Source organism: Struthio camelus, chromosome 16 (assembly GCF_040807025.1).
Source record: "Struthio camelus isolate bStrCam1 chromosome 16, bStrCam1.hap1, whole genome shotgun sequence".
Lineage (NCBI taxonomy): Eukaryota > Metazoa > Chordata > Aves > Struthioniformes > Struthionidae > Struthio > Struthio camelus.
Window position 1 is genome coordinate 18551764 of NC_090957.1, and position 10997 is coordinate 18562760.

A 10997-nucleotide genomic window follows, 5' to 3' on the forward strand; every position below is an offset into this window, starting at 1 on the left:
ATCATTTTGAATTATAACCTTAAGTGCTCCTCTTTTTTTTTTTGTGTGTTTTGCTTCTCTGTGAATTTCCACTTATTTGCCTTATCCCATGGGCATCTCCAAGCTATGCAGATTTTCACTTTTAAATTGAAAAAGGTAAAATTTTACCTAAGGTCTGCCAATTTCTGGTTGTTTCTTTTCCTTGATAATCGGTCCATTTTTTGCATTTGTTTTGTTGCCTGTGACATTAAAAGATACCAGGCTGCTTTGAGGATCTTCTTTTTGCTTTGTAAAGAGATGTCAGAATTAATGTGGAAATCTAAAGTTCATTCTAGGAACTAGTGTCTGCACCACAAAGTGGTTTTATTCCTGGAATGTTAGTTGAACAGTAAATTGCAGATCTGTCAAATAGATTGGCTGAATAGATCAATTCACAGTAGATAGAGGAAACTATATTTTGGGAGTGAAAAAGTTAATTAGGGAAAATCAGTGAGTGAGTCCGTCAGCGTGCACTAGTGTGAGTTCTTGCACATGCATCCGATGTGTTTGACGAGCTATTCTGTTGAAAGTTATTACAGCTGGATGAAATCCTGGTTGCCTAGATGCTTTAGTGCATTATTTTAAGAGAGTTAAATTACCCTTAATATTTAGATTTAGTTGAGTCTAGGCCCAGTGTTTGACTAGTGATTGGGGGAAAAAGAGTTATTTTACAGTTCATTAGTGAAAGTACTGTAATTCTCTGAAGGACAGATTGTGTCCTGAACTGCTCCTTTAAGTGTTCAAAAAATATGAGGCTGATTTTCAGTTCATGAGGATTTTTTGGATTAAAGTGAATGTGCACATTGTAGCCTGTGAGGTTTGTTTCAGTGGAGGAGAGTCTGGGGCAAGATTTTCTTACTAAAAATTCAAAGCAACGACTCTGAGCTCCACCTTCCATCGAATCGCTGTTGAAGTTGTGGGCAGAACCCACGTATTCTGTGGATTTGCCCGCAAGTTTGTCCTGAGTCTCCTTTGAACTCCTGAACGGGATTTATCTCATTGCAAAACATCTGTGAGGCAGGAGACAGACTCCAGGTGAAATTCATTAACATCTCCATACCCAGCTCCTGCTCTCCAGGTGGGCTTCAGGGTGGACAAAGCTGAGATGAAAGCTGTCCTAGGGACCTTCTGCAAGAGGTTTCCCTTTGTGTTTGAGAAGGGAGGGAACGAGATGACCTGCCTTCCCAGCCCTCCCGTACTTGTGTGCCGCAGGATTGTTTTGCTGTGTAAGTTAAGGGGAAGAAAAAAATTGAGTGCTGGAGAGTAAAATTAAATGTACTGTGAAAATGCGTTGCTCTCTGACAAACAGTAACTGCAATTACATCGGTAGCTTTGTACTGTCCAAAGGACAATGCAGTCTAGATGCTGTTGGTTAAGCTGCCTCCAGTGTGTGCTGGAACTGATTCACGTTTTTATTTTGTTGTAAATGTCAGCTAGCCACAACGGTCGTGCCTTATGCCAAGCCACTGTGTGCAAACGCAACTGTGCTGCTCTGGAAGAAGCCGGTGGAGAACTGGTCACTTGGGGTGGACACGACTAAGGTGAGCATCACAAAATTTGGCTGAAATCTCCAAATCACACATCGCCTAGGCAGTAGTCACCGTGACGTGCGAGAGCTTGCTCGTGCCCTGTGCAGGGCTGGTGATGCAGCCCGTGTTGGAGTTAAGGTAGCGGGAGTTAGATGGGGACTGTGCCCACGTGCCCATGACAAAAGGAGACTCTTGGTTAACCATCACAGCTGCTCCTGTTTACACATCTGAGCGCGCTCTCGGCCTGGAGATGGAAACGGTTGTGAATAAGGGCAAGAGATTTAGCGACGAGTGGAGTGTTTTTAAGAGCTTGGAGGAGCTGCAGCTCCGCGTGGTGCTGGGAAGGCACGGGCACGGATCCCATCCTTTGTTCACGCGCTCGCTCTTTGTGCAGCCACCACATGCCGCTTTTGAAAGCGTACCCCCAAGAGCCTTGGATTTTACAGCTTAGCGAGAAATGTACTGAAAGAAACGTCTGTCTCGCAAGCCAGCCCGGAGGTAGGCAAAGCCCTGTCTGAGTCTCTGCCCGGCAGCCTGCCTGCTCCTGGGCATGCAGTCTTATTATCTGACATTAAAAATTATTGCAGTGGATGTTTGAGGTTGTGCTGCTGGGGGAGTTCGTTCTTCTAGTGGAGTACAGTGGACAGCTTGTAAAATATCCATGTATTTCGGGAGAAGGGGAAAACACACTCCTTAGACCCCACAATGATAAAGTCTAAATCGTATTTCAAGGTTACGCAACATCTCTGTTTGCGAATGTCCCGGGAGCAGTGCAGTGTGGTGTAATGGCTTGAGAGCCCAAGGACGAAGGTGTATGGAAAAAAACCTGCATGTTTCATAGCAAACTTACGTTTTGAGATAAGCCTGGGGATGTAACTGGGGTAGGACCGGCGTCCGAACGCCCCTGCCAGGGAAAGGGACTAGCTGTGAGGACGGCTCTGCGGGCTCGCTGCAGCTGGTCAACGGGGGATACTCTAGCGAAATAGCGTTACCATGGGGCAACTATAGCAAGACTTGGTCAAAGGAACTTCTTTTATATTATTCTCTGGAGTTGTTATGGTTTATGCTCATTTTTGACCTCTCCCAAGTACTTCTGAGACAGGGGAAGTTACCGAGAACAAGTTGTCTTCTCCTCGCATGGATCTCACTCCTCACGGCTCCTCGCTCCCTGACGAGCTGCTCTCAGCTGCGCAAATGCACGATGGGGACTGAGAAAGTCCCGCGTGCGATTTGGGCTGATACCCTTGAAAGTTAGCGTTACTGAAACTCATTAATACGACTGAAAAGCAGCTTGCTGTCAGAGAGGGGCAGGAGCGGGACTGGGGCAGCGTGGCCGCAGCGGTCGCGGGAGCCGAGCACGCAGAGGAGCCAGGCGCTGCGCTTTGAAACTCTGCAAGGCTTTATAGCAGATGATTCATTTTGTTCCTGCGGTACTTTGTTCCTGGAGTTGCAGGAGCGTATTACACAGGAGATGCACACGCCGCCGTGCAATGTTCTCCTGCGGATACTTAATTTTGGTAGTGGCTGTTCCTTTAAGCGAAAATGAGCCATATCAGACTGTAAATACATTTTTTGTGTGCAGAGAAAACATTTCTTTGACCTGTTTTTAAGCAGAGATTGTATTTCTCCAGGCTAATAATGGTGTATCGCTGCTTTCCTGGCAGCCTCAGGAGAGAGGGCAAAATATAAGTGTGAATTTAAAACGAAATTAAAGCCCTAACCGGCATGAAGAAAACCTCCTGAATGTGGTATGAAATTGTAATCATATTGACACTATGGGTAGCCTGAAATCGTAATTTTTAGCGATAACTTGACTCATCCTGGTGGAGCAATATTTCATTATAACGGAGAGCTAACTTTGCAGATTGATGGTGGCAATCCAGGTGTCCCCAGACACCCGGTCCTCAGCAGTGGGTTTCTGTGACCTTTACAGAAGGGGAAGGCTGCAAAGGGTTGTCTCACGTGGCTGCCGCCCAGCAGGACACCAACGGGGAAGGTTGCACGTAGGAAGCACCCTCACCCCATGCTCTGCGTTGGTCTGGAAGAGCAGTGGGCGTCACGGCTTTGCGTAGCCATGACCAAAGTCCTCAGTGGGTCTGGGACTGGCGGCTGTTTGCAGCAACGATAAGCGGTGGCAGACAGACCCCGATACGTGCCTAGGTCAGGCCACGGGTTTATCAACTTCTCCAAATGCATTCAGTGCTTTATTAGTTGTCTTTGTGCTGGAGTATTTGGTGTTAAAGTAGACTTGTTGCAGCCAGACAGGGCTTGGGGACCTTTTTGGCTGTGGTGGGTAGTGATCGCGTGACAGAGTGGAGATTTCAGGTGTTACGGACTTGAATGCACCAGTTCCCCAGCTGGGTTTTGCATGTTGGTCTGCTCCAGGGATTACAGTTTGGAGGATGTGATATGCTATTGCTGGTGACCTTTTCAGCCATTCAGCCACCCCCTGGCAAACCGCTACCCAGCGAGCAGCTTTCAGACAGTCAGTAGGACGGATCTGGTGCAGAAATTGAGTTATTTCAGAAAAAATGCCATGAGATCAAGTGGCTCCAGGAAGTCCCCTTGAGGCCTGTGCTCCTGTTACATGCCTGTCACACCGCAGCAGACTGCAGCTCAGAGGTGTGAAGTCCAGTTAACACGCTCATGTTGTCACTCGGCGATTCCTGCGCTGCCGGCCACGGTGGATGGAGTTCCCTTAGGCGGGAGAAGAGCTCCAAGTACTTGGCCAAGGAGCACCACAAGAATTTGGTAAAAATAACCAGGATGGGTATGGACCTAGTAACCTGAGCGTGTCCTTTAGGATGCAGGAATATTGCATATAGGGAGATAAAGACAGATTGCTTGAGGGGCTGCCAATTGCTCTATTTTATTCCAGGAAGATTTGTGCCGGTTAGGTATACACCATACCTTCCCCATGCAACGAGGAAGGACGCCTGCGCTCAAAGGAGCTGTGGGCAATTAGATAGGAGGTTCCCCAGTTTGGGATTGCTTCCCAGTTTCTCATGGACATTATTTATACCCTAAAGGCAGGACACCCCCAGGAGCCCCTTCTTAGAGACACTGAGGCAGAGCCGAGGCCCCTCGGCTGCAGCGCGGGCCAGGCTGAGCCTGCTGTTGTCCTTGTTCTTGCTCTTCCACAAGCTTCAAATATCCCTACGCACAGCCTGTGTTTTATATTTGTACTTTCAGTAAGAAATTGGGGTAGAAATGGAAAGCAATCATGGAACCGCTTTGCTGATCAAATGCAGGACAGAAGCAGCTGCCTTTTGACCTTGTATCGCAGCTAAAGTACATGCTGGCAGGAGAGGCCTGGAAACAAATGACAGTAATCAGTGTGCGAAGTGATCAAAGAAAGGCTCTGCAGTAAAAAGCCTGGTGAAAAATCCCTTGAATCATATGCATGTGGGCAGCCACTGAAGAAGGTGGGGGAAAACATGACAATAATTTTTTGGTCATGCTTTTGAACAGAAGATAAAACAGAATCCGACTGCATTCCCCCCTGCACTCACCAGTGATTTAAAATACACGGCACGCGGCAAGCTGCGCCAATGGAAAGTACCATGCTGAGAGGAGTGGAACCAACAATCAATAATTCCATTTTTTAAGACATTATGAACCAACTTACTGGAGTGTATCCACTGCTGCATCTCAATTAAACGTCTGAAAGTGCAAGGGAAGGGAAAAGAAAAAAAGATTTCAAATTATTGTCAGCAAAGCAATTTGCCCAGGTTTTGCTCCATGATGGAGAAGTTTTAAATCCTCGAGTGAGTGACAGATTCAGGTGGCAAATAAGCTGGAAAGACTCCAGGAGCCGAGTGGTCCCAGTGGTGCCAGAGGAGCAGGATGCCACATTGCAATACTGAGGAGACACTAAACTTGGACCTGCACGTTGCAACAAGATCTGATCCCAGGGAGCCCAGATGAAGGCTGCGTTTTCAAGGTCGTGATGTTCTGCTCCAAGATGTAGGAAATAATATTTCTATGCTTTTCAAATTAAAGTACAGATGAGCAGCAGGCCTGAATATCTCCCTGGCTTTTCCTGGTTTCACCTGGTGGAGGAATATTATCCAAGAACTGCCTTAGCTCCTATGCGTTTATGTCGGAAGTCGAGTGCACAGGATCAGTCGTCAGTGAATAAATCCAGTTCAAATACAGCACAATGTACAGCTCTTATGCTGAAGTCATTAAATCTTTGGCGAAGCTAAAAAGGCAGAGTGAATAATGTTTTTAATATGCTCAGGAAATCCTCCACGCCGGATGAGATCAGAAGAAGCCATTAGTGAGAATGGAAGGGAATTCTTCTCCAAACAAAGGCAGAATACTGAGTAATTGTGATTCTATAAACAGAACATCATTTAAAAATTCAATAATTACCCGGAGTCTTGGGAAGCATCCAAACCTTCTACTTAATGTGAAGGTAGATAGGTGGAAAACAAATAGGACCTGTACAGCTCCACACTTAATTTTCGTATCTACGTTGTGCTCAAACCATTATATATTTAAAGGGTTTATTCCATCCTAATAGGAATGGTGTTGCCAGATTTTCCACCCGGAGAAAATAATCTATTGCCTCCACCGCTTTTACACTCTTTCCGATTAAAGGACAGAAACAAGGCCTTTTCTGACTGCACTCACTTTTATTTTTCATAGAAGTCGAAAAAGCTGCTTTCTTTACAGATTAGATCTTCTTTTTGATGACAAATGCCATTTCTTCTGTGGGGGGGAAAGACTGAAAAAACAGCAAAAGCTGTAACTGAATATAGAACTCAACATGCAAAGATAGGCCAAGTTTTTATTAGCTCCTCATACTGGAGGAGTATTGAGTGGTTCTCAAACCTCAGTTAACCCTCAAAACACCATTAAAGTATAAGAGCATTGTGGCAACAATTTCATGGGGAGCAAAGAGGTGGGTCAACTTATTCAGCATCCCATGGATCTCTGTCTCCAAATATATGTCCGGATTTGTACTCTAGCTGTCGGTCAACTAGCAATGTGTCTCCTGCGTTTAATGCTGTACTGTAAATCCCAGTGCTCAGTTTAAGAAGCGAGTCCAATGCTGGGCTCGCAGTCGTCCCTGCTAGTAATGGACTCAAGCTGCAAAATTTGGATTCAGAGCTGTTTGGATTTAGGGTTTTAGCTTGCCCGTTATAGCAATAAGAAACAGATGAGACTTGCAGGCCTGGCTGGGACTCCACAGTTCTGATAAGGTCAGTGTTGTTTAAGTCAAATCAGATTTTAAGTCAGATTCATTTCTGCCTGTGCCTGCCTGTCATGCTACTGAAGTACACCAGACCAAAGTATCCCTAAAAAACTATGCATATTTTGTATGCAGAGGGAAAGAAATATTACTGCTGGTTCTGCAAGTGATGTGAAGAAGTTAGTGGCAACTGGGAATACTTGTCGACAGGACCAGAAAGGTCCTTACCATGCGTTTGATACGTCAAGGTTCCCATATTTTTAGAACTTTATAGCTGAAAACTGTACAATGTTCCTTTTTCATCTAATAAAGGTTCTATGAGACACATGGAGGGGCAGGACTTGATATATTCTTAGCAGTTTACACAAAAAGAGCACTCGAAACGCATCTTGCTCCAATTTGATGTAGACTCTCACTCCTTGAGACAGAACTGGTGCAGACTGATTGCACCGGGACAGCTCACAAAGGCAGCCGTGGACTCTTCCTCTTTTCCAATTGCGTCTACATATCCACTTGGAATTGCTTCAGCTGAACACAAATTACTGAACTTGATAGTGAATAACAGGCTGAAATTGTGTTTTGCAGAAAGTCGGGTTGGAGTTTCTCATGGTTCCGTCTGGCACTCGGACGGAAACGCCGTTCGCGGTATGGCTGTTAAGCGTCTTCGGCTCTACGGTGCTGTAGCAACGACAGCGTTGGGCCCCTGGGTGTCACTCACTGCTAAGCGACGATAGCAAAATGGGAATTCTGCAGTTCCTTGGGAAGGGCTTTCACCTGTTCCTGACATGATCAAGCCCCTGCGGAAAGTGTTCTGGAAGGAAGAAGAGATTTGCAAAAGTGCTGGGGCAGAGATTCAGAGACAGGTGTCACCCCAAACGCTGTGCAACTGATACTCGTGCTAATGGATTAGCAAATCGTGGACAAAGCAAATGCGCCGTTGTTTGTAGGGTGTCTATTCAAGGGCCCTGTCCCTTTTGTCGTGGACGCACAAAACACGAGTACCTAATAAGAAAGCGCTTTGGTATTGGCTGAGGCCGGCTGCCGGAGCAGCAGAGATGAAGGCAATGTCTAGGGACGCAGGAGCCTAGCGCACGGCAGCTAAGATGCTGCAGGGAATAAAGAGCAAAGGAGAGCAAATGTTCAGCCTTATTATAAAGGCTTCCAGCCTAATGTAGGATTATGGAAAGAAAATGGACCACGCATTAAAATTCATGAAGGAGAACAATTTAAGAAACATGAATAACAGGGCCACAATTATGCAGGGCTGGGGATTTGGGGTTGTTTTTGTTTCTCCAGTGCTAGTGGAAGAAATGAAGTCATTAACAGGATATGTGTGGTTGCCATGTGCTCTTCCTGGGCTGCTGGATGCTGCTGATACCCAGAGTTGATGCCACTGAGGGGTTAAACAGAGGGAAAGGAGGAAATCGGAAAATGCAACCTCTAGTCTGGAAATTCACAGACAAAGCTGTTGCTTTTTGGTTGCTTTTTAGCATTAGGAGCAACAAGGGCCAGGCAAATTCCTGTATTAGGCAGGAAAATTTCACAGTAACTAGCTCTTTTCTTCCTAATTAAACTACACCTTGCAGATCCCTCGGACCATGCTACGAAGGAAGTGGAAGGAGAACCCGTAATCGGGGCGATGCAGTGTATGGCGAGGGCTGTGGGACGGGGACGAGGGCACACGGCGTCTCCCCTTCGTCAAGATCCCATTTGCAGGCTCTAAAATAAGAGCCTGGAAGAGACCTGGCTTCTCTTGATGACTTGTACCATGGGAAGGGCTCATGCCGGGGGTTAATTCTTCACACTGTGTCCTGGTCTGTGAGAACAGAGGCTGTGAAACAAGTCAGCTGCTTTTTGGCTATATTCTTATTATAGAATAAAAGTGCAGTGTTTTGTCCTAGATTTAATAGTTGAGGAAACAAAACTACTTTGGGTAGTAGGAGGTGCTGCCACATACACAAGCGGGCAATTCCATGAGAGTTTAGGATATCTACTTGTTTTACTCTAACAGGAATATATTTAAATCGTAGTCCTGGTGCACTCTAATGGGAAGGTAGAGCCTGAGTAAATTATTGATTATTTTGCCCATTTGGTAAGGGAGCCAGAAGGGGAATGATGTCTAATTTACAGAAATAGATTAGAAGCCTCTCATGGGTTATAACAGAAGCACAAGCCTGAGAAGCTCTTAAAATAGTCATCAGCGTCCATCACGGCAGGTACAGAAGGCCTCGAGTTAGTGAGGTTCGTAAGGTGGAGCTCGAGCGAGCCGGGCCAGGCTCCCAGGGTCTGAGCCGTTCTGCCTTTACGTTTCTGTACAAGTAATTTTACTGATGCAAGGGCTGCTTGGAGGCTTGTTGTAAACGCTTCTTTTAAACGACAGAGACTGCACATCTTTGCCGATGGCTCTGTGTGAGTTTTCCCTGAGTTGTTTCCAATATTCAGCTCCTCACCTGTCTAGATCGCGTGCACGAACTGACGGACGGACGGACGGAGCGTGCATGTGTGCGAGCATGCAAACAGCTGAGTCAAAGCCTAATCCTCGCGCAAACCCACGACCTTTTTATTCATACGTGCACCTGGCAGGAGCCGCGAGCGCGTGTGGCCTCGGAAACAGCTGCAGCGCTGACAGCGTAGTTAAATTTAAAAAGGGTGATGCAGGCAGACGTGTGAGGATGGTGTGATAAAAAAAAATTAATTGCTGGCCTGCCATAGACCAACTTTAAAGACAAAAGAAAACGGGCTTTGAAGAGCCACAGTTCAGGCTTGCAGTGAGGTCTCTTCTGCCAAATACAATACGGTTTGTGCAGAAACGTTTGCAGAAGCGGGGCACAGAGACCTGACTCTGCAGCTGCGGTTCGCCGCAGGTCAGACGGGTGACCGCGGCCACGCGCGGACCGGCCCGAGGTTCCTCCGGGCTAGCGGGCGCAGGAGCTGCTAGGGGCTCGGGCGCCAGCGCGAGCTGCGTGGTCCAGGCGGATGAGCAACTGCCGCAACTATCACCTCGGCGTTTGCACCCGCACCGGCTGAGCGCGATCTCGCTGAGGGACTTTGGCAGCTGTAGGCAGCTGAGACATGTTTTTAGGCTCGACTGATGCTGCAAATACTTTCCCAGTGTAGAAATACTGGTATTTTACTCTGGCAGAGCAATTCCTAGCTTGGATTCAGCCCTACGCTGTCCCTCGCAGGTTCTGTGTTCGAAAAGAAGCAGTGTTTTATAAGCGGAGGAAAATTTGAAATGAAACTTGTCAGCTTGTGATGTTTTGTATCCAGATACTGTGAGATAGCAGATGGGGTGTAAAAGGGGTTTGGGTTGCGGCTGTACGAAACACCTTTCCGCAGCGCTCGTTCTCTGCTTTAAGAACAGCAAACTCGCAGCGACGACTCGCAGCCAGCGCCACAAAACCACTGGCTGACAGACAAACTGCCGGTCGCCTGACGGGGAGCGTTGGTTTATGCTGTTTGTCTGTAGTGAAACTAAAGCTCCTAGCGAGCGGCTGTACTTAGAGAGTCCAGGCGTAAAGCAATTGTCTGTCCTCACTTCTTCAACGTAATTAATAGATGTGGTTTTCTTTACAGCCATCGGGGGATGCTGCGTTCATCGTGGAACGGACCTTTTTGGCCAGAGCACGGACAGGAGATTCTCCCAGGGGTTCAGCCTTCTCCTTTGGGAAGGCCAGTAAAACCATGGTGTACGACTAGGGACTGGCACATTCCCCATGTCCCGCTATTTCTGTACTCCTCCGGAGCGAAAAGGCATCCTCTGCTTACAAAGAAAGAAGTAGATATCCTCGGGAATAATTCAGCGCAGGAAGCTGGCAGAGCTGCAGCCTCCATCACCGCACAGAATTTGCAATTGTGTGTAAAGCTAAACCTTAGGGAAAGAGCAGATTACGGCTCTCGGAGCTAGCCGGAAAGCTCTGCTGCCCTCCGCCACCCGCTCACCGGCGGAGCAGCTGCGTGGGTTGGGACGCAACGTTACGGGGTTATTAGAGCAGGGAATTGTACGAGGATTACTGGGGTCTTCTCCCGGCTCTGCCTCTGACTTGCCATGTGTGCAGCCCCCTTAATTTGTTTCTGTTTTCCCCATCTGTGAAACTGAGATAACATCACAAGGGAATTGCAGGGTGTGATTCATTACTGTTTATTAGACAGAGGGAAATCCTTAAATGAATGGCACTATTTTCCAGGGGGACAAAGTTCAAGGCTGCAAATAGTTTGATTAAAACCAAATCTGCTATCCTCTGGCTAGG